General features: G+C 37.5%; 1 long non-coding RNA gene across 1 annotated transcript in view; it reads right to left on the bottom strand.

Annotated features, from left to right (window-relative positions):
• Positions 1–18,016, bottom strand: part of LOC145269122 (uncharacterized) — a 29,115-nt gene extending 11,099 nt beyond the window's left edge. The window contains exon 1 of the long non-coding RNA XR_013864960.1: positions 17,408–18,016. This is a non-coding gene — a long non-coding RNA (uncharacterized LOC145269122). The remainder of the gene's footprint in view (positions 1–17,407) is intronic.
• Positions 18,017–24,872: the final 6,856 nt, after the last annotated feature.

Genomic DNA, 24,872 nt, shown 5'->3' with positions numbered 1-24,872 from the left:
TTATCTCACAGAAGAGATGTTGCGAGTTTGTCTCTGATGTATCGTTATTTTCATGGAAAGTGTTCGACTGAGCTTCAATCTATGGTGCCCCCTCGTCAAACTTTCACAAGAAACACTCGTCTAGCTGTAAACACTATCAATAATTCTCCCCACTCTTTATCTGTGCCTAAACCTAAACGTAGATTCCATGAACAAAGCTTTTTTATTAGAACTGCACGCCTGTGGAATTGTCTTCCGTTTTCCTGCTTTCCGGCTGACTACAATATGGTTGTCTTCAAGTCTAACGTAAATAAGTTCTTGATGAGCCGTTCCATATAAGTTATCAAATTTAACAAATTTTCATTACTAATGATTATTATATTGTACAATTTCTACTGTACACTCTTTAACCCTTATCCTTGAGTGGCCTCTTGGCCTTGATAATGAGTTGATACCTATGAAAAAAAAAAAAAAAAAAAAAAAAGTCCAATGTGAACAAGTTCTAATTGAATTGTCCCCCTAAGTAATCCAAGTTACAAAATTCCCACTGTTTACTATGCTAAAATCACAATGACTAATGTATACCTATTAACCCTTATCCTCGAGTGGCCTCTGGGCCTTGATAAGTGGTGACACCCTTGTAAAAAAAAAAAAAAAAAAAAAAAAAAACTACGGATTCCAATTATTTAAAAATTTCTAAATATTTAGTTATAGAGTTGCTGTTATTTATTTTTTTTTATTTATTATTTTACTTTTTTATTTTTAAATATTTTATTTATTTATTTATTTTTATTTTTATTTTCAGGATTGTGGTTAAATCCCATTTAATATGCGAATATATTTTTGCAAACGTAATACCGAGTGGTGGTAATATGTACAGCTATTAAAAATTAAATGCTTAGAAAAGGGGGTGGGTGTCGATTGGGTACATCAAATTATTTTTAGAAGTGGAGGGGGGAGCATAATAAAAATGGACACTAGCATTACATAACAACCGGTTAAGAACTATTTTGAAAATAAATTATTTATATTATCGAAAGACATAAATTATCATACCGGTTATGTCAGTGATTGTTAAAGACTCATCGTTCTTTTATGAGCTTCTAAATTAAAAATATCAGTTCCGTTCCCATGGCTCCAACATCTCCATATAGTAAAAAAAAAGTTTGAAGTACTTGGTTTTGATGGTTTTGTTTTACGGCATATCAACTCCTTTTCAGGTTATTTAATGCCAAATCCAGTAATTTTGAAAAGATTTTAGGTTTCAAGTTCTTTATTTTTTATTTATTTATTTATTTATTTATTTTTTTATTACATTTTCACCCCAAACAAGGCACATTGCCACTTTGGTGTACTATCAAGGGCAACAACTACTGGGGTACTATGTAGGGATTTGGGCAGCAAGATGTCGGTTCACGTTGCACTTGAACTTCTGCACGTCAGTACAGTTGGGGAAGCAGGGACCTGGAATGGAATTCCAGAGTCTAGCGGTTCTGGGGAAGAAACTACTGGAGTAGAAAGATCTTTTACATCTAGGGATCTCTACAGTGTGGGGGTGGGGTTTTGCAGCCTGTCGGGTCTGTCGAGGGTGTTCACGTCGTGGGGGCACAAGTGTTTGCAGTTCGTCAGAGCATTCGCCATTAAAATACTTGTAGAACAGGCAGAGGAATGCAACGTTCCGTCGATGGGGCAGAGGCTGGAGCTTAGATGCCAGTTCAGGGCCTATCAGATTTGTGACTCTCTTTTGAACCCTGTCAAGGAGCGAGACACTAGTAGTCGATGCATAAGCCCAAATGTGACAGCAATACTCCATACATGGGCGAATGGTGGCCTTATAGAGGTACAGGATACTTTCGGGTGTTAGTAGTTTTCTAGCACGGTAAAGAGAGCCCACCTTCCTTGCAGCAGCCCTGGCAATGCCTTCGATGTAATTGTTCCAACTCATGTTTCCTGTGAACGTTAGGCCAAGGAGCTTGAAAGACGTACTCTCAGATAAAGAGTCGTTAGCCATTGCTATAGGTGGTAGAGAAGGTTTCTTGTAATTATTGAATGAAACTAGTTTAGTCTTAGCGGCATGACCATCCATTTTTGTCCCCATTCCCCTACAGATTGGAGGTCATCCTCTAGTGTTTCTGCCATTTCTTTAGATATATGTTCATTTGTTTTCCTGTCGTGCCGGTTATAGAGTGTGGTGTCATCAGCATATATACCCATCTCAGAGGCAATTTTGTCAGGGAGGTCATTTATCTTCAAATATTTATTCATGAAGTTAGGTTTGGTCAAGCGGATTAGTTGTTTTTGTTTTACAGCATATCAACCTTTTTCAGGTCATTTTATGCTGAATCCAGTTATTTTGAAGAAAAAGTTTTTTTTAATAGAATACATTTTTTTTTTCAAGTCCATTTCTATTTAACCCATAGTTGGCACCCTAAAAGGTACTACCACTCTGGGTCAGAGTGGACCTGGGAGCAATGGCAATTAAAGGGTAGCTCCACACTTTCCAAAGTCCGCAAGCTGGGGCCTCACCATCGGATATAGTTTAAGGTCATATCCAGGACCTTGGCCAAGTGGAAGATGAAATCAAAACTCGTATTGATCCGACTTGTCTGTCTCCAAAAACGACTTTGGTCTCGTCAGGAGATAAGGTGATCCACAAAGTTTCAAATCTATAAAGCCACAGTTGGATCAATTTCTTCTCTATGAACGCAAAACCTGGCCATTGCAAAAGGAGGATCTTCAACTGAGATCTTCAGTCACTACTGTCTCTGCCATATCCTGCGCCTCTTCAACCAGATCCCCCACTAAACCATCCATGCTAAATGTAACATTCCTGACCTAGACGAAACTGTTCAAAAGAAGACTTTGGTAGTTCGACCACATGTTGCATCAGCAGGATGAGGAAGCACCCAATGCACCTACTTGTTGGAAGAAGCGACAAGGTGGCCAACTCAAGGCATGGATCGCGACGGTAAAGGCAGACATGAAACTCTCATCCAGTCCTCGTGCTTTTGGTCTCCAACACTGGAATCGCGAATGGCTAGATCATACCACTAACTAAGCTGCTGATCGTCGAGAGTGGGTTGCATTGACGCATGATAGGGTTAATTCCATCGGAGTGGTTAACGCCACTACAAGTTTGGCTATTTTATTTTACAGCATATCAACCCTTTTCAGGTTATTTCACTCTTTATGATCTGAATTATGTAGAGCATTAAAAAACTATTTGTTGATTTTAGTTACTGTAAACTATTTGTTGATTTTAGTTACTGTAAACTATTTGTTGATTTTAGTTACTGTAAACTATTTGTTGATTTTAGTTACTGTAAACTATTTGTTGATTTTAGTTACTGTAAACTATTTGTTGATTTTAGTTACTGTAAACTATTTGTTGATTTTAGTTACTGTAAACTATTTGTTGATTTTAGTTACTGTAAACTATTTGTTGATTTTAGTTACTGTAAACTATTTGTTGATTTTAGTTACTGTAAACTATTTGTTAATTTTAGTTACTGTAAACTATTTGTTAATTTTAGTTACTGTAAACTATTTGTTAATTTTAGTTACTGTAAACTATTTGTTAATTTTAGTTACTGTAAACTATTTGTTAATTTTAGTTACTGTAAACTATTTGTTAATTTTAGTTACTGTAAACTATTTGTTAATTTTAGTTACTGTAAACTATTTGTTAATTTTAGTTACTGTAAACTATTTGTTAATTTTAGTTACTGTAAACTATTTGCTAATTTTAGTTACTTTAAACTATTTGCTAATTTTAGTTACTTTAAACTATTTGTTAATTTTAGTTACTTTAAACGATACTATTTATTCCTTTCCTCAAATAACCATTTTTAAATGTTATAGTATATCTTTGTGTTCTTTTTTTTTTTTGGTCTTACTAGATTCCAGGACAAGAATTCATCTAGTCTGGTGGAGTATCTAGCTTTGTGCTATTACTTGAGGTTACATCATTTGGAGGTGTGTCATTCCTCGTAAAAGCTAGTGTAGGTTAGCCATAGTGAGATCTTATTTGGGCTGCGAATACTATGTGATTTTAAATATTTAGCCAGAGTTTGTTTTCAGGAAAAAGTATCCTCCTGCCAGATTGTCCCGATAAACCCCTGTACATAGAGGCCTTAGACACTCGAGGATAGTGTATAGTAGGCATTGTGGATTAAAGAATGTGTTCAGAAAAATTCCAAAGTTCAAAAAGAAACATTTGACACAGGTCAGAGGTCAAATTGGCAAAAACATTGTAAAAATATCAGCCAAGATGAAGATAATAGTTCATACAATACAAATTTGTTGGGGGGGGGGGGAATATTCTCCAAGGCATTACCCCCTTCTTTCTGAAGCAGCAAAAAGGTTTGGCTTTCTTTTTCTTTTAAAAAGAGAATGTTTTTCTTTGTCTGTCAGCCAAAACTCACACACTTATTTAAAATACTAGTGGTGGTGGTGGGCAGGCTTTGCCTGGTCGTAAAATGTGTTTAAATATGATATTTTGGGTTTGTGTTACTGTACACATAGATTCGAAAAAGTTGTCAAAAAACAAATATATAACAAATAAATTTTATCAAAGGCAAGATAAGTTACTTTTCTACCAAACTGGATATATTTTTCGTGTTTTTATTCAATGTAACATGTTTATTCAGCTCGAAAAACATGCAGTGTTTACTGATGTATTGGAAAATTAAAAATGGCGCCCGACTGTCTCTTTAACACGGTAAGTTTGGGAAAAGGTATTATAAATAATAAACTAGACAAAATACTATTAAAAAACAACCGAATATATGTCAACTTATGTCACGGTAACATATATTGAGCGAATTTCTAACAGTATTTTGTCTAGTTTATTATTTATAATACCTTTTCCCAAACTTACCCTCTCCGAGAAAGAGTCGGCCGCCATTTTGAATTTTCCAATACATCGGTAAACACTGCATGTTTTTCGAGCTGAATAAACATGTTACACTGAATAAAAACACAAAAAATATATCCAGTTAGGTAGAAAAGTTACTTATCTTGCCTTTGATAACATTTATTTGTTATATATTTGTTTTTTGACAACTTTTTCCAATCTATGTGTACAGTAATACAAACCCGATTTTTTTTAATTTATCCAGATTTTGTATATATTATTAGTTGTGATTTCAGATGTAAAAATATATTTGGGTGCCATAAGCTAGAATCGAAACCAAAATTCAAAGCTGGTGACGTTACCACTGTATTAATGTAACACGCATATGAACTGATTAAAAATAAACTAAGATGAACGTACAAAATGTATAACGATTTCTTTTTCAAGTTTGACCTTTTGACCCCTTAAAAACTATTTTAACCAGCTAAAGACCCATAAAAGAACGGTCCATAAAAAATCCAATCATTTGCGGCCCCTAGCGCCACTCTGCGAGTTTTAGTTTCAGCAGAGTTTGAAAATATGGAGGCAGACAGACATGATGAGTTTTATAAATTAGATTAGGAACATTTAGAAACACAAACGAATACGAAGTTTGAGCACTGTTGGAAGGTGCAACTTAAAAAACTTTCTTGCCTCTATAGAATACAAAATCAACTTTGCAATTTAGTAAGGGTTTATCTTTTCTCCACATTGCTAGTCTTTCTCTACTCTATCATTATTTTCATGGAAAGTACTCGACTGAACTTCAATCTCCAGTTCAATCTCATGCCACACATTCCATTTATTAACCTAACATTGTATAACCTACTGATTATCAAGTTAAATCTTGTTGCATTGTAACCTCTACTTCAGATCAATTATAGATAATCACGAATTGTACTTCGTTTTCAAAGGGTTGAAAGCACCAACGTATTCTTGCCGTAAAGTTATTCACAAAATTGTATTAAAAGAAAAAAAAGAAAAAAAAAACATCAGCACATATGGTTGGCTTTTATTAAGCTCAAAAATATTAGAGGGTCTGGAAAGTTTTGACCAATTTAGAGTACAAAATCGTCTCTAATATAACAGGACTATTTCTGTAAAGAAGCATTGCTAGTTATAATCTACAAGGTGGAATGATAAAATTGTCGCTTTAGAAAAGACAGGATTCCATTTCCGTTCGATTTTTTTTTTTGATTTCCGTTTTTTTTTTTTTTTTTTTTTTTTTAGACCATCTAATAATGTGACATGCGGCCATAGCAGAGATTGAACTCACTACACAAGTTTGTAGTGTAATTCAAATCTTGCCCGTAGCTTAATACTTGATGCTTCGCCAGGGCTATCAAGAGTGGTTTTTATTGTGACGTCATCACTAGCTGGGTTGCCTACCACGGCTTAAGGGAGGCCCATCTGCCCTCAAGAGAAGGATAGACAACGCCAGTTTCCCAAACCCGGTATTTTACCTTGCAGTACATACAGCGCCTCGCCTTCCCAAATGGTCAACCATTTTTTTTTTTTTTTTTTTTTTTTTTACATGGTGGTCACCACTTATCAAGGCCCAGAAGCCACTCAGGGATAAGGGTTATTGCAAGTACAGTACGTTAGTGTGGAGATTTGATGAAGTGTTTACTTAAGAGGGTGGTTCATTAGGAATTTGTTAACATTGGACTTGAACACATCCAGGTTGTAGTCAGGTGGGAAGCAGGCAGATGGAACAGAGTTCCACAGGCGTGCAGTTCTAAGAAAGAAGCTTTGTTCATGGAATCCACGTTTTGATTTAGGCACAGATAAAGAGTGGGGGAAATTTTTCACAGTGGATTCAGCTAGACTGGTGTTTTTTGTGAAAGATAGTACTGGTACTGGCCAGGCTCAACGATGCTTAACTTGGATGATGTGGCGAGAACCGGTGTGTCAATGTGATTGTGTCATCTACTAGTTGGACAGTTGTGTACAAATCCCAAGGGCAACAGGAGCTTTCTATCATGTCTGAAAACGACACAATGTTCAACGAGCAAGATCAGAGATGTACAACTCGTGTTCTCTATCGATCCAAGTTATGAATTCTTTATAAATCTCTAAATATTTAACAACAGAGTTGTTATTTCCCCCCCCCCCCGATTACCGTAAAGACACATGTTAAGTGTGCAGATCTTTTCTCAAACATAAAACACACTTGTGGGAACTTGTGTGATCGTTAGACTTTAGTTTTACTGGAATATTTTTTTGCAGTAATGTCAACATTACTACCAGCATCAAAAGATTTTGTTCTAAACAAAATCAGATGAAAAAGATAAAGGATTCGTTTTTGGCATCGGAAAAAAGACAAAATTTTTTCCAATTCTGATACCAATACCTTGAAAAGTTCCGATTCCTCGTCCCAGCACATAGATGTTAAGGCTGTATAGATTGGTTCCCTAGACGTAAATACAATGAGACCGGCATGATTATCAAAGAGTGCTCAATAGAGGAGAGAGCTGGTATATAGTCTGTTTATGTAACCAATAATGTTTGTATAATATGTGCATACAGGTTTCAGTGGAGTCCCAATTCAAAGAGACCAATTCATTAGTCTGCGCGAGTCTTTTCTAGTCTCACACAAAAACACGCGTTCACATCTCAAGCTATATTACTTGTCATATACATACGCGCACACGTCCACACACGTACATATATTCACGTTCGCGTATATACACTCACATTCACGTGTATACACACACACACACGCTAACATACACACATGTACTCACATACGCGCACACACGGACAACGCCACTTTCCCTTTCAAAGGAAATCCACACATGCGCAAAAGATCACCGGAAACAACTACAAAAGCAAGAGCAATAAGCTGCTTCCTCCTTTTCGGACCAGCTCTCGAGGTGAGAGATTCAACGAACCAGCCACCTCCCTTTCGGGAGGCGCGCGCCCGCGCTCGTCACGTCCCCTTCTACTGTATGTGGGGCAAAAAGCTAACAGACAGTACGAGAAAGAATATTGAATAATTCTACCCCCTGTCTTTCCAAGCTTATAACTACTCGAAAAATGTAATTCGAACCCTAATTTTTTTTCAATTAAAAGGAGCAAGGACCAAGGTTTCATTAAAAAAAAGAAAAAAAAAACGTTTAAAAAAAAAAAAGGTTTTAAACTTCGGACTTTACAGATAAATTTCTAAAAAAACACTATTTTAAATTTGAATATATTATTTATTGATCTTTTATTTTCAATTTGTGATATATAAAACTTTGGTGAGTAAATTATTTATTTACTTTTTAATAGATATTTCGAAATGGAGGGTGGGCGTAAATTAAAAAAAAAAACGCTTGTCTAAAATATTATATTCGGTTTATTGATTTATTAAGAGCATAAAATTTCATATTGACCCTGAAAATATTGTAAAAATTGAATCAATAGAAAAATTTTGATAGATTTTTAAAGTTTAAAAATTGAAAAATATTTCAATTGATTTTATTACGTAAAAAAAGTTTTAAAAATAAAACAAACAAAAAAAAAATTTCTATTACCTTTTATACAACTTTAATAGTTAATTTTGGAAGTGTAATCCATAAAGAAAATAAACAACCCACTTTTAAAAGAGAAATTACAAGTTTTTTTATATTTTATTCGAAGTTTCGTGTTAGGGGGTGTCAAAAATTCCCCCAAAATTCTGATACACCTAAGGCAACCCGAGAATAACGTCGTCAATGGTGTGAGTTCATATAGAAACGTTTATTTAATTTGAATAAAATATGCATCAAGTGCGCTTGAAAGCCAAATCACAACGTATACACTATTTATTCCACACTAGGTTTACCTAGCAGACCATTGCCATCTAACACATGCGTCGTTTCCTTGAAACATTACACTCCCCATCATTTCTCTTTGTCTATGTGCTTCAAAGCCAAATCACGTGATATATATATTTTTTTTTTTTACATAGGCATCACCACATTATCAAGGCCAAGAGGCCACTCAAGGATAAGGGTTAAAGAGTGTACAGTAGAAATTGGACAATATAGTAATCATTAGTAATGAAAATTTGGTAAATTTGTTAACTTATATGGAACGGTTCATCAAGAACTTATTTACGTTAGACTTGAAGACAACCATATTGTAGTCAGCCGGAAAGCAGGAAAACGGAAGACAATTCCACAGGCGTACAGTTCTAAGAAAGAAGCTTTGTTCATGGAATCTACGTTTAGGTTTAGGAACAGATAAAGAGTGGGGGGAATTATTGATAGTGTTTACAGCTAGACGAGTGTTTCTTGTGAAAGTTTGGCGAGGGGGCACCATAGATTGAAGCTCAGTTGAACACTTTCCATGAAAATAACGATACATCAGAGACAAACTCGCAACATCTCTTCTGTGAGATAGAGGTTGCAAGGAGGAGAAAAGGACATCTCCTACGAGGCTACGAAGACTATTTTGAACTCTATCAAAGCAGGCCAAGTCCTTTCTAGCAGCTCCTGCCCAGATGTGGCAACAGTATTCCATCCTTGGACGTACCTGGCTCTTATATAGATAGAGAATAGCATCAGCAGTGAGATATCTACTGGATCGATAGAAAGATCCCACCATTTTTCCAGCGGCCTTGGCAACAGATTTGATGTACGTGTTCCATTTAAGATCAGGAGTAATGGTCAAGCCAAGAAGCTTGTCAAAACTTGAGGCCTCCTGAAGACGAGAGCCATTCATTTCAATTGATGCCAGATGTGGATCAGAATGTTGATATTAGGAAAAATTTTAATATTACGTTGTGATTTGGCTATCAAGAGGATATCTCACTACTGATGCAATTCTCTATCTATATAAAAGCCAAGTACGTCCAAGGATGGAATACTGCTGCCATATCTGGGCAGGAGCTGCTAAAAACAGCCTATCCTGCCTCGACAGAGTACAAAATAGACTTCGTGGCTTAGTGGGGGATGCCCTTTTCTCTACCCTGCAACCTCTCTCCAACAGAAGAGACGTTGCGAGCCTATCCTTGTTTTATCGTTATTCCCATGGCAGGTGCTCGTCTGAACTCCAATCTCTGCCCCCCCCCTCGCCAATCTTTCACGAAAAACACCCGTCTAGCTGAATCCACTGTGAAAAATTTCCCCCACTCTTTATCTGTGTTTAAATCAAAACGTGGATTCCATGAACAAAGCTTCTTTCTTAGAACTGCACACCTATGGAACTCTGTTCCGTCTGCCTGCATCCCACCTGACTACAACTTGAATGTCTTCAAGTCCAACGTTAACAAATTCCTCATGAACCGCCCCCTTAAGTAAACACTTCATCAAATCTCCACACTAACGTACTGTACTTGCAATAACCCTTATCCCCGAGTGGCTTCCGGGCCTTGATAAGTGGTGACCATCGTGTAAAAAAAAAAAAAAAAAAAAAAAAAAGCGCACTTGATGCATATTTTAATTTATAATTTGTTATATATTTGTTTTTGGACAACTTTTTCGAATCTATGTGTATTATAATAAAAACCCTGTATTTTTTGTACATAATTTTTTTTTAATAACCATAATATTTATAAATGGTACAAAAGTTATATTAACTTAATATAACTTTTGTACCATTTATAAATATTATTAACTTATATCACGTTACATATGAGAGGGGGGTAATTTTGTGGTGCGCTTTGGACATACCTATGGTATTTGTACATGGACCAAACCAAACCAAACAGACTTTCGCAAAAATAAATTTGTTAGGATTAAAGTAAATATACAAACTTAATCAAAACAAACAGTTCAATTTCTGTAGCATACGATTTTATTTTTCAGGATGAAAAATAAATAAATAGATAGATAAATAAATAAATAAATAGATAGATAAATAAATAGATAGATAAATAAATAAATAAATCGTCAAATAAATAAATAAATAAATAGATTTAATCCCTACCATTGTCCTGGTCTTTCTGTTTTTGTTTTTTTTTGTTGTTTTGTTTTTTTCAATAGGATTTCAAATATTGAACTTTATTATAGGCGGACATAAAGAATCTGCTCATCCTTTTTTATTGTATGGAAACTAGTCTACGAGATTATCAAATAAAATGAAAAAAATGTCAATATTTAAATATCTGTAAGGGGTGCTCAATTTCTAATGCAACATTCTAGTAAATCGATCACCCATTTTAGAACCACTCGACTTTTAGGCAAATTTCGCGAATTCAGCATTTTTTTTAAGCCGTTTAAGCCTTTTTTGAGATTTTTAAAAGCGAAAAAAAAAAAAAAAAAAAAAAAAAAATGAAAAAAGGCTAAATTCACGAAATTTGGCCTAAAAACATCCATTGTTGTGTTTCTAAAATGGGTGATCGATTTATTAGGACATTGGATTAGAAACTGAGCACCCCACCTACGAATATTTAAATATTGACTTTTCATTTTTTTTTTTAATAATCTGACCTTTCTAACTGATAGTCCATTCGATAATAATTGGGTGGAAAAAAAAAAATTGAAAAATAATTGTTTTTTTTTTTACAAGGTGGTCACCACTTATCAAGGCCCGGAAGCCACTCAAGGATAAGGGTTATTGCATGTACAGTACGTTAGTGTGCAGATTTAATAAAAGTGTCTACTTAAGGGGGCGGTTTATCAGGAACATGTTTATGTTGGACTTGAAGACATCCAGGTTGTAGTCAGGTGGGAAGCAGGCAGACGGAACAGAGTTCCACAGGTGTGCAGTTCTAAGAAAGAAGCTTTGTTCATGGAATCTACGTTTTGATTTAGGCACAGATAAAGAGTGGGGAAAATTTTTGACAGTGGTTTCAGCTAGACGGGTTTTTTTCGTGAAAGATTGGCGAGGGGGGGGCCAAAGATTGAAGCTCAGACGAGCACCGGGAAATAACGAAATAACGATAAAACAAAGATAAGCTCGCAACATCTCTTCTGTGGGAGAGAGGTTGCAGGGTAGAAAAAAGGGCATCCCCCACTAAGCCACGAAGTCTATTTTGTACTCTGTCAAGGCAGGATAGGCTGTTTTTAGCTCCTGCCCAGATGTGGCAGCAGTACTCCATCCTTGGACGTACTTGGCTTTTATACAGATAGAGAATTGCATCAGGGGTGAGATATCTTCTGGAGCAGTAGAAGGTTCCAGCAACCTTGGCAACAAACTTGATGTACGTGTTCCATTTCAGATCAGGAGTAAAGGTCAAGCCCAGAAACTTGTCAAAACATGGGGCTTCTCCTAGATGAGAGCCATCCATTTCAATTGATGCCAGATTGATGATGTAAGGATAGGAGTTTGGTTTTAGATGCATTAAAGGTAACAAGCCACTTCTTCCTCCACTGAAACATGCGCTAGAGATCAGAGGAGAGAGAATCAGAGAGAACTTTGTCAATTACAGCCTTTGATGTGTTGCCGTAGATGGTCATGTCATCAGCATAGATGTCAACGAATGATTTAAGTATGTGTTTAGGGAGGTCATTGATGTAGATTAGGAAGAGAGTTGGGCCCAGGATGGACCCTTGAGGGACTCCAGCATTAATACTGTGGGCCTCTGATTTTTGTCCATCGACAACTACTCTTATGAGTCTATCAGAGAGAAATGATTTAATGAAAGAGAAAACATTTCCAGTCATACCGTAGCTGGAAATCTTGTGAAGTAGGCCTTTATGCCATACCTTGTCGAATGCCTTTGATATGTCAAGAGCAATTGCCCTAGAAAGGAAGCCTTTGTCAAGATTCACTAATCCTATGAGATATACCTGCACATCTGCGGTAGATCTTGCAGAATGGAAACCATATTGCGTGTCACTAAGGTTATTTCTGGTGAGGTGGTTGACTATTTCTCTATTTAATATGGATTCCACTAACTTACTTATGACACACAGGAGACTTATTGGTCTGTACTGAGAAGGAGATGACTTATCACCTAATTCTTAAATACAGGGCACACTGATGAGGTTTTCCCAGCACTTCTCCTTAAAGCAATGCTTAAACAGTTTCGTAAGTATGGGAGCAAGTTCTGGTTGAAGCTTTTCTAACACTATAATTGGGATGCCATCAGGGCCAGTTGCTTTACTGGAATCAAGGTTCTTGATTAGCTTGGCGATCTCATGCACAGGTATTTGTATTTTACCTAGCGTGTTCTGTGTTATAGGAGGAAATATGGGGAGTTGATGACCTTCGTCACATAGGGTAGAATTGACTGCGAAGTTCTTTGCAAATAGTTTGGCCTTGTCTGATGCTGACAAGATGACCTCAGGTCCATTGATAATGGTTGGGATAGAACGCACACTGCTGTTCAGGATCCTATTTGTTATTTGCCAAAACTGGTGGGAACCAAGCCGTTGATCTGCTACTTTGGATTTAACGGACTGAGCATATAGCTCTCTTGCATTTTTTATTACTCTATTACAGTGGTTGCTGGCGTTCCTGAAAGCAGCTTTAGTCTCAGTGCATCTATTGCGTTGGTAGCTATGGAAAAAGTGATTTCTGTGCGCGATGGCAGCAGCACATTCTGGGGAGAACCATGGCTGGCTGTTAGGTTTTTGTTGGAATTTTTATGCCTTACAATGAAAATAAAAATAATGGGGGGGGGGGGCGACAAGATTCTTCAGGTTCGCCCAACTTTCGTTACCCGACATTTACAAAGGTCTTGTCTGGAATAGTTGTCTTTTTTTGTTTTGTTTTTTAACCTAACTGGATAATTCGATTCGAAAAAAAAAAAGAAAAAAAATATTGAACAAGACCAAAAAACAAGGGGAAAAAAATGTCCGCAAAGTCTCTTTACACCTTTAAAGTCTCGATAACCACTTCAAAATAAGAAATAATACAAAATGGTGGTAGAAACTCACCCGATAAATGTTACCGTAACATTTATCGGGTGAGGTTTTTATTTTTTTATTTTTATTTTTTTTTTTTACACAGTGGTCACCACTTATCAAGGCCCGGAAGCCATTTTGTTTTATTTCTTATTTTGAAGTGATTATCGAGACGTCAAAGACATTGCGGCCATTTTGCCTTGTTCTTCGTAGCGCTCAATATTACTCGTTTTTCGAACCGAATAAACATTTTACATTGAATAAAAACACTATAAACTTATCCAGTTAGGTAGAAAAGTAACTTATCTTCCCTTTGGTAACATTTATTTGTTATATATTTGTTTTTTTTTGACAACTTTTTCGTACGTCTGTGGATTGTAAAATAAACCCATATAAGTTAATTTTAAAAAAATTAAACATGTATTTTTTTAATTCTTTGGCATAAATGCAATTTAGCAAAACTTTAGCATCTCACAAGCAAATTAATCGCTTTTTATTTTAGGAGAGTTCTGTCGGGTTAACAAAAGCGCCCCCTTTTTTTTTTAAACTTTCCTTGGGAATGTTAAACTGCACAAGTGCCAATTCTTTGTTTTAATATTTTAGAAAGATTAAAGTATTTTTTTTACAACCTGCCCCAGCGTACCCCATGTTATAAACGGCTTTCGATGTGTGTGTGTGTGTGTGGGGGGGGGGGGTTATTCCGAAAGCCGTTCTTAACATGTGGAGGTTGGGCTGTTTATAATACGCTGGGGCACGTTGTAAAAATTTACCGGGTACTAGTGCACTTACTGATCCGTGCTGAAATAACAAGGTTATTATTTAGAAAGCCATCCTTAACATAGGGAGGGTAGGGTGTTTTGTACATATTCTGTACTTTAACCATACAATTTAATAAAAACATAAAAATTTAATTAAACTTGAAAATACTATTTAAAATAGCGCGGATCAATAAGTGCATCAGCACCAATTTACCAAGATGAAAATGAAAATAAGTTATTACTTTTTTGTGGAAGCAAAAAGATAATGCTTCTACAGAATTTGAACCCGAACAGATTTTTTCCCCCAAAGGTAAACTTAAATCTAGCTTACGGGTAAAATAAATAAAATAGTTCCGTTCAATTCTTTCAATGCATTGCTTCAGGTTCTTTTTTTTTTTTTTTTTTACACAGTGGTCACCACTTATCAAGGCCCGGAAGCCACTCAGGGATAAGGGTTATTGCAAGTACATTACGTTAGTGTGGAGATTTGATGAAGTGTTTACTTAAGGGGGCGGTTCATTAGGAATTTGTTAACGTCGGACTTGAAGACATCCAAGTTGTAGTCCGGTGGGAAGCAGACAGACGGAACAGAGTTCCACAGGCGTGCAGTTGTTCTAAGAAAGAAGCTTTGTTCATGGAATCCACGTTTTGATTTAGGCACAGATATAGAGTGGGGGAAATTTTTCACAGTGGATTCAGCTAGACGAGTGTTTTTCGTGAAAGATTGGCGAGGGGGGACCAGAGATTGAAGTTCAGACGAGCACCTGCCATGGAAATAACGATAAAACAAGGATAGGCTCGCAACGTCTCTTCTGTGGGAGAGAGGTTGCAGGGAAGAGAAAAGGGCATCCCCCACTAAGCCACAAAGTCTATTTTGTACTCTGTCAAGGCACAATAGGCTGTTTTTAGCAGCTCCTGCCCAGATATGGCAGCAGTATTCCATCCTTGGGCGTACTTGGCTTTTATATAGATAGAGAATTGCATCAGTAGTGAGATATCTTCTGGAGCGGTAGAAGGATCCCACCATCTTTCTAGCGACCTTGGCAACAGACTTGATGTACGTGTTCCATTTCAGATTAGGAGTAATGGTCAAACCCAGGTATTTTAACAATTAATAATAATAAAAAGTACTTCAACCCCCATGGCTTGCAATATTTATTCGGTAACAATTTGTACCTGGTTTCCGCCTTAACATTTTCCTTTTAAATGGCAACTAAAGGTTTTCATGTATGCTGAAAACGAATATCACATTTGAAATTTCGGTGCTAGGGCAGAGAGAGTGATCATCCGCGCTATTTTTTTTTTTTAAATCCTATTTTCAAGTTTGATTAAAGTTTTATGATATGTTTTTTTGGGTTTGTATTACTGTACACATAGATTCGAAAAAGTTGTCAAAAAAAAACAAATATATAACAAATAAATATTATCAAAGGCAAGGTAAGTTACTTTTCTACCTAACTGGATATATTTTTCGTATTTTTATTCAATGTAACATGTTTATTCAGCTCGAAAAGCAGACTGTTTACCGATGTATTGGAAAATTCAAAATGGCGCCCGACACTCTCTTTAACACGGTAAGTTCAGGAAAAGATGTTATAAATAATAAACTAGACAAAATAATGTTAGAAATTCGCTCATTATATGTTACCGTGACATAAGTTGACATATATTCGGTGTTTTTTAAATAGTATTTTATCTAGTTTATTATTTATAACACCTTTTCCCAAACTTACCATGTTAAAGAGAGTGTCGGGCGCCATTTTGAATTTTCCAATACATCGGTAAACACTGCATGTTTTTCGAGCTAAATAAACATGTTACATTGAATAAAAACAAAAAATGTATCTAGTTAGGTAGAAAAATAACTTATCTTGCCTTTGATAACATTTATTTGTTATATTTGTTTTTTGACAACTTTTTCGAATCTATGTGTACAGTAATACAAACCAGTTTTTTTTTATTCAACTGTAAGGTTGAAGTATAGAATAGGTACAAAACACCCTCCCCTCCCCATGTTAAGAATGGCTTTTTAAATAATAACGTTATTATTTACGTCCGGATCACTATCTGTACTAGTACCGAAATTTCTGCAAATAAGTAGTTTTCCGGACATTAAGCAATGTGATTTCGTCGTATGTTATTGCTGGTGGCCATCTTGGTACGCACGAACAAATACAACCCAGGAACTACGCGCAAGCGCACCAAGATGGCCGCCAACAATAACATAAGAAATGACGATCAATGTGCATTATTGGTTGTCCAACCTCTAAAGGGTGTTTATTCCGAAAGACATTTTTTTTTCAACCTCCCGTAATCAACTTAAAAGGTAAATCTTCAGGTGGTTCCCCCCCCCCCACTCCCCCAGTGAGAGTGTACTTTCACCAAAATAGCATTGCTTAATATCCGGAAAACTACTGGTTTGCGGAAGTTTAAAATGCGATATTCGTTTCCAGCATACCCGAAAACCTCCATAAGTCGTCATTTTAAAGGATGATGGGTAGTTGTGGAAACCAGATATATTTATTTATTTTTTTTTTTTTACTAAATCCGGTAATAAATAACAGTATTTTTAACGACCTGAGTGTAAACAACCCCAACCTAACCTCCCCATGTTAAGAACGACTTTCGAGGTTGAGGGGGGGGGGGTGTTTATTCCGAAAGCCCTTCTTAACAGGAGGTTGGAGGTGTTTATACTACGCTAGAGCAGTGGGGGCACGTCGTAAAAAAAAATAAAAAATAAAAATAAAAAATAAACCTAAATAACAACAACCAAACAATGTTATCACTTTTTTCTTTTTTTTTTTTTTTGCTTTTCCCGTTTCATGAACCCGGGTTTCGTTTTGTGTAGTCGCCTTTTGGTTTGTTTTAACTCGTTACTGGATTTTTATAATCGGCCATGGGGGCAGATCTATACAAACAAGCACCAAAAATAGAGTATTAATTTTTTTTTTTTTGCTTTTACATACATGCACGTAAATAAATAAATAATAATAATAATAATAATAATATATACTTACAAATGTCCAAATTGTGATTTTTGGAGTAAAAAAAGCATAAAATAATCCCAAATTATGAGATAAAAAAAAGTTTAAAGTTTTTGTTTTGCAAATAAAAACAAATTTCGCGGAGTTGTTTCAGCTTATTAGCAAATTAAACTTGATTTTGTTTTGTTATGTTTTTCTTCTTTTTTTTTTTTTTAACGAATACTGATTTCTTTTAAAAATAGCTTCGACTAAATAAATAACTAAATCACTTTCTTATTTCTAAAAAAAATATGGATTGAAAAACAAAAAAGGGAGGAATTTTAAACCCCAATTCTTTGCGGCAATTCCAGTCTTCCATAGAAGAGGCAGAAATAGAAATTAAAAAAAAAAAAAAAGCCTACAACAAGAATAAAATATTAAAAAAAAAAACGGAAGAGGGGAGACTAAACTATGCTTAAATGAAATATTAAAAACATCACGCCATTATTTATACCGGTGGCTCTAATAAACTAAATGCAGCCGCGCATTTAAAAATAAACATCGACAACAATGAAGCGGACGGAGACGACGAAACATTATAAACACTAAACGCGTCTCGGGTCGCCATGTATTTAAGTCGCGAATTATCTGCCCTTGAATTTTGAACGGTTCCGATCCGAACGCAAGATGGCGCTACTATACTATTACAAAAAGAAAAAACAAAAAAAACAAAAACGTGGGTGGGGGTATTTAGTTCTTTCCCACTGCAAGAACTGTGACAGTGTGACACCAGAATCGGAAAGGGTTTTTTTTGAGAAGTATTCACCCCCCCCACCTCAGTTGCAGCACTCTAACCTGCAAAAAAAAAAAAAAAAAAAAAAAAACGTGGATGGGGGTATTTAGTTCTTTCCCACTGCAAGAACTGTGACAGTGTGACACCAGAATCGAAAAGGGGGGGGGGATTGAGAAGTATTCACCTCCCACCTCAGTTGCAGCACTCTAACCTGCAAAAAAAAAAAAAAAGAAAAGAAAGGGCACCTCAGGTGATTAACAATAAAACTAACCCCTTTCTCAAACAGAGAAGGTAAAACCTGGGAGGGTAGACTTCTTCCCAGAACTGCACCGAACCCAATATTACATCGCAATCAACAGTGACTAGGTCATTACAGAAAACAAAACAAAAAGGTGGGGGCTATTTAGTTTGTTCTTTTTTTAAATTGCATTTTCATCCCAAACAAGGCACAGTGTCACTTTGATCTAGAGGGCTACTATCTGGGACATAATTTCATAATTTGTAGGGATACTATGTAGGGAGTTGAGCAGCAAGATGTCTGTTTATATTACACTTGAACTTCTGCATGTCAGTACAGTCGGGGAAGCAGGAACCCGGAAGGGAATTCCAAAATCTAGCAGTCTGCGGAACGAAACTATTAAAGTAGAAATCTTTCTTACATCTAGGGATCTCTACTGTGTAGGGGTGGGATTTTGCTGCTTGTCAGGTTTGTCAGAGGTATTTACGTCGAGGGAGGTGCTAGGGCTTGTAGTTCATTGGAGCACAACCATTAAAATACTTGTAAAACAGGCAGAGGGATGATACATTTTGTCAATGGGACAGCGGTTGAAGCCTTACTGACAGTGCTCTCTCCTGCTGCAGGAACTGTGACACTAGGATCAGAAAGTTGGATTGTAAGTTAGCACTTTTCCCTGCCCTCCCAAAGAGGGGCACTTTGACCCGCTAAAGAAGTGCCTGGGCAACACCATCAGCATTCCCTGGTAAGGGAACCTAAGTCAATTAGCAATAAACTACTCAAAGAGAGAAGATAAAGCCTGGGAAGGTGGACCTCCTCCTAGAACTGCACAGAAGCAGTATTACATTGCAGTCAACAGGGATCAGGTCATTACAGGTATGGTCTAATCTCTGTTGATTTTCGGGGCCGAAGATAAAAATAGGTGGGGGGAGGTCAATTTGAATTTAATTTTGGCAACCTTGCAACTCTAATTGACAGTTATTTGGTAGGAAAATGTATACACACACACACACACACACATACACACACACACATACACACACGCACACATACACACACATACACATACACACACACACACTTGTTTGGAGGTATATGCTGAGCAAAAAAAAAAAAAAGGTAAATTTTTTTTAACTTTGACCCCTATTATGACCCCTTAACATTTATTGTTTTGGGCCCAAATCAAGTTATTAAGTTAGATCCATGTCCAAAGAACCTATATCTAAAGTTTCAAATGTTTAGACCCAAAATTGTCAGAGGAGTTTGGTAGAGTTCTCAAAGGTCAAATCGTTGAACTTTGACCCCTTAACAGCAAAATTTCTGGCCGAAAACGAATTACAAAGATTTTCCCAAATCTCAGTACCCTGTATATCAAATTTCGAGTCTGTAGACTTAAAATTAAGAGAGTTATTGCGTAGGGAAATGTACATACACAGACACACAGATACACACAGACAGACACTTTCACTTTTATATATAGATTCAATAGAGGATTGACTCACGAGTACAAAATAGACCTGTCTTTGTTTTATCGTTATTTCCATGGCAAGTGCTCGTCTGAGCTCCAATTTCTGGTCCCCCCTCGCCAATCTTTCACGAAAAGCACCTGTCTAGCTGAAACTAGTCATTAATTTTCCCCACTCTTTATCTGTGCCTAAATCAAAATGCAGATTCCATGAGCAGAGCTTCCTTCTTAGAAGTGCACGCCTGTGGAACTCTCTTCCATATGCCTGTTTCCCACCTGACTACAACTTGGATGTCTTCAAGTCCAACATTAACAAATTCCTGATAAACCGCCCCCTTAAGTAAGACACTTTATCAAACCTCCATTACAGACGATTACTACGATACTATCCCATTGATTACTGTACACACAATAACCCTTATCCCCGAGTGGATTCCGGGCCTTGGTAAGTGTTGACCTCCATGTAAAAAAAAAAAACAACAAAAAAAACCCACAATCTGCATGAATTAAAATATTGTGTTTAAGTATCTTGTATGACCAGGCACCGCTGGGTGACCAGCTAGTTTTACATAATATTAGACTTTTGGATTTTATGCACATTTTCAAGGGTTTTTTTTTTACAAACATCACACACATATGCAGAGACATCGAGTTTCATATTAAGAAATGTGTTTACTTTTTATTTCACCACTTATCAAGGCCCGGAAGCCACTCAGGGATGAAATATCTCCATAATAAAAACTCGAATAAACCTAGAACCCCATCTTCCAACGTAGACCCCTACTACCAGGTCTCCTTCTCCAACATCAGGGGTCTACGTTCCAACCTTCCAGAGGTTGAAACCCAATTACAGGAGACGAAACCGAACATATTATTTTTAAGTGAAACTGGAATAGGGCCGACCACTTCCATAGATGAGTTCATAATTAACAGCTAAATCTGACCCCCAAGATCGCCATGGGCATGGAATATGTGCCTACATTAAGGATGGCTTCCCGTGTGGCAGGGATATCTCTAGAGAAGATCCTAATTTACCCTATATGTGCTTCAGGGTTGCACTTGCTAACACCACTGCATTTATATTTGCCCTCTATAGGCCCCACAACAGCGGAGTTACTATCTTTAAGAGCATATCTGAGAAAATAGACCACATACTGTCTGCACATCCATCGGCTAACATCCACATCTGTGGTGACTTCAACGTCCATAACGTGGAATGGCTGACCCATTCAAATAAGACAGATGATGAGGGGAGGTTTGTAATGATTTTGCCATTGCTTATGACCTCACTCAGATTGTTTGCGAACCAACCCGTGTGCCCGATACACCCGGTCAATATGCAAGCCTCTTAGACCTTTTTCTCTCAACTTTCCCTGAGCTATGTTCATGTTCCGTTCATTCTCCTCTAGGATCCTCCGACCACTCCGTCGTATCAGTTAAGATAAAAACGAAATGTAAGAAGTCCCCAGACGTACCCCTCCACCGTACTGTATACCGATACTTTATGGCTGACTGGGATAGCTTCCGTACATTCATATCTGATTTACCTCTGCACTCCATGTTTAAAAAGGAAATGTCCTCTATAGTATCAGATCTGACCGAATGGTTAATTGTAGGCATAGACCAATTCATACCATCTAAAAAATTCCAACAAAAACCTAACAGCCAGCCATGGTTCTCCCCAGAATGTGCTGCTGCTATCGCGCACAGAAATCACTTTTTCCATAGCTACCAACGTAATAGATGCACTGAGACTAAAGCTGCTTTCAGGACTGCCAGCAACCACTGTAAAAGAGTAATAAAAAATGCAAGAGAGCTATATGCTCAGTCTGTTAAATCCAAGGTAGCTGATCAGCGGCTTGGTTCCCACCAGTTTTGGCAAATAACAAATAGCATCCTGAACAGAAGTGTGCATTCTATCCCAACCATTATCAATGGACCAGAGGTCATCTCGTCAGCGTCAGACAAGGCCAAACTATTTGCAAAGAACTTTGCAGCCAATTCTACCCTATGCGACGAAGGCCATCAACTCCCCATATTTCCTCCTATAACACAGAACAAGCTAGGTAACATACAAATATCCGTGCATGAGGTCGCTAAGCTAATCAAGAACCTTGATTCCAGTAAAGCAACTGGCCCTGATGGCATCCCAATTATAGTGTTAAAAAAGCTTCAACCAGAACTCGCTCCCATACTTACAAAACTATTTAAGTGCTGCCTTAAGGAGAAGTGCTTTCCGACCCCCTGGAAGACCTCATCAGTTTGCCCTGTATTTAAGAATTCAGGTGATAAGTCATCTCCCTCTCAGTACAGACCAATAAGTCTCCTGTGTGTTATGAGTAAGTTGGTGGAATCCATATTAAATAGAGAAATAGTCAACCACCTCAGCAGGAACAACCTTCTTAGTGACACACAATATGGTTTCCGCTCTGCAAGATCTACCGCAGATGTGGTGACGGTTATATCCCACAGGATTAGTGAATCTCTTGACAAAGGCTTCCTTTCTAGGGCAATTGCTCTTGACATATCAAAGGTCTTCGACAAGGTATGGCATAAGGGTCTACTTCACAAGATTTCCAGCTACGGTATAACTGGAAATGTTTTCTCAATCATTAAATCATTTCTCTCCGATAGGCTCATAAGAGTAGTGGTAGATGGACAAAAATCGGAGGCCTGCAATATAAATGCTGGAGTCCCTCAGGGGTCAATCCTGGGCCCAACTCTCTTCCTGATCTACATCAATGACCTCCCTAAACACATACTTAAATGATTCGTTGACATCTATGCTGATGACACGACCATCTATAGCAAAACGTCAAAGGCTGTAAATGACAAAGTTCTCTCTGATTCTCTCTCCTCTGATTTCGAGCGCGTGGTTCAGTGGGGGAAGATGTGGCTGGTTACCTTTAATGCATCCAAAACCAAACTCCTATCCTTATATCATCAACGCTCTGATCCCCATCTGGCATCAATTGTGATGGATGGCTCTTGTCTGGGTGAGGCCCCGTGTTTTGACAAGCTTCTGGGTTTGACCTTTACTCCTGATCTGAAATGGAACACGTACATCAAGTTTGTTGCCAAGGTCGCTGGAAAGATGGTGGCATCCTTCTACCGCTCCAGAAGATATCTCACTACTGATGCAATTCTCTATCTATATAAAAGCTAAGTATGTCCAAGGATGGAATACTGTTGCCATATCTGGGCAGGAGCTGCTAAAAACAGCCTATCCTGCCTTGACAGAGTACAAAATAGACTTTGTGGCTTAGTGGGGGATGCCCTTTTCTCTACTCTGCAACCTCTCTCCTACAGAAGAGACGTTGCGAGCCTATCCTTGTTTTATCATTATTTCCATGGCAGGTGCTCGTCTGAACTCCAATCTCTGATCCCCCCTCGCCAATCTTTCACGAAAAACACCCGTCTAGCTGAAACCACTGTGAAAAATTTCCCCCACTCTATATCTGTGCCTAAATCAAAACGTGGATTCCATGAACAAAGCTTCTTTCTTAGAACTGCACGCCTGTGGAACTCTGTTCCGTCTGCCTGCTTCCCACCGGACTACAACTTGGATGTGTTCAAGTCCAACGTTAACAAATTCCTAATGAACTGCCCCCTTAAGTAAACACTTCATCAAATCTCCACACTAACGTAATGTACTTGCAATAAACCTTATCCCTGAGTGGCTTTTGGGCCTTGATAAGTGGTGATCACTGTGTAAAAAAAAAAAAATGGATTATTGCGTGTATAGTAATCAATGGGATAATATCGTAGTAATCATTAGTAATGGAGATCTGATAAAGTGTCTTACTTAAGGGAGCGGTTTATCAGGAATTTGTTTATGTTGGACTTGAAGACATCCAAGTTGTAGTCAGGTGGGAAATAGGCAAACGGAAGAGAGTTCCACAGGCGTGCACTTCTAAGAAAGAAGCTTTATTCATGGCATCTACGTTTTGATTTAGGCACAGATATAGAATGGGGAAAATTATTGACAGTGGTTTCAGCTAGACAGGTGTATTTTGTGAAAGATTGGCGAGGGGGGGGGCAAAAATTGGAGCTCAGACGAGCACCTGCCATAGAAGTACCGATAAAACAAAGATAGGCTCGGAACGGCTCTTCTGTGGGAGAGAAGTTGCAGGGAAGAGAAAAGAGCATCCCCACTAAGCCACAAAGTCTATTTTGTACTCTGTCAAGGCAGTATAGGCTGTTTTTAGCAGCTCTTGCCCAGATGTGGCAGCAGTACTCCATCCTTGGATGTACTTGGCTTTTATATAGATAGAGTATTGCATCAGTAGTGAGGTATCTTCTGGAACAGTAGAAGGATCCTACCATTTTTCCAGCAACCTTGGCAACAAACTTTATGTATGTATTCCATTTCAGGTCAGGAGTAAAGGTTAATCCCAGAAGCTTATCAAAACATGGAGCCTTCCCAAGAGGAGAGCCATCCATTTCAATTGATGTCAGATGGGGATCAGAGCGTTGATGTAAAGATAGGAGCTTGGTTTTAGATGCATTAAAAGTAACCAGCCACTTCTTCCCCCACTGTATCACGCGCTCAAGATCAGAGGAGAGAGAATCAGAGAACTTGGTCATTTACAGCCTTTGATGTGTTGCCATAGATGGTTGTGTCATCAGCATAGATGTCAACTAATGATTTAAGTATGTGTTTTGGGAGATCATTGAATGCAGATCAGGAAGAGAGTTGGGCCCAGGATGGACCACTGAGGGACTCCAGCATTAATACTGTTGGCCTCTGATTTCTGCCCATCAACCACTACTCTTATGAACCTATCAAAGAGAAATGATTTAATGATTGAGAAAACATTTCCAGTTATACCATAGCCGGAAATCTTGTGAAGTAGGCACTTATCCCATACCTTATCGATATGTCAAGAGCAATTGCCCTAGAAAGAAGCCTTTGTCAAGAGATTCACTAATCCTATGAGATATAACCATTAGCACATCTGCTGTAGATCTGGCAGAATGGAAATCATATTGCATGTCACTAAGAAAGTTATTTCTGTTGAGGTGG

Source organism: Euprymna scolopes, chromosome 45 (assembly GCF_053919585.1).
Source record: "Euprymna scolopes isolate OS-2025 chromosome 45, ASM5391958v1, whole genome shotgun sequence".
NCBI lineage: Eukaryota > Metazoa > Mollusca > Cephalopoda > Sepiida > Sepiolidae > Euprymna > Euprymna scolopes.
Note: the sequence above shows the minus strand (reverse complement) of the source record. Positions and strands in the feature narration are given on the sequence as shown.